Source organism: Eimeria mitis, genomic scaffold (genome assembly GCF_000499745.2).
Source record: "Eimeria mitis Houghton genomic scaffold, Emh_scaff1271, whole genome shotgun sequence".
NCBI lineage: Eukaryota > Apicomplexa > Conoidasida > Eucoccidiorida > Eimeriidae > Eimeria > Eimeria mitis.
Window position 1 is genome coordinate 7,572 of NW_013568527.1, and position 531 is coordinate 8,102.

The following is a 531-nucleotide window of genomic DNA, read 5'->3' on the forward strand; positions in this document are numbered from 1 at the left end:
GTTAAAACAAAAGAAAAAAGATAATAACTGATGCTACTGAATCAGCAGAACCCTAAACCCTAATCCCTACCACTAAACCCTAAACCCTAAACCCTAAACCCTAAACCCTAACCCTAAACCCTAAACCCTAAAAGAAATTAGTTTATATACTGCTGCATGCATAAAATACAAAAAGAATGAAAACTGCAGTTTTAACTTATTGATGAGAGATAAACACAAAAAATACAGAACAGAGACGCTGCAGCGGTCTAGGGTTTAGGGTTTAGGGTTTAGGGTTTAGGGTTTTTGTTGATTTGTTTTTTATTTTTATTTTTTTTTTTGTTTTTATTTTATTTGTTTTCTGTTGAAGTTTTTATAGACACCGCCGCCACACACCCCACATAATATTTATTATATATTATGTATTGTATATTATGTATTATATACTATGTACTATACATTATATATTATTTATTATGTACTGTATATTATATATTATATTTTATATATATATATATATATATATATATATATATATATATATATATATAT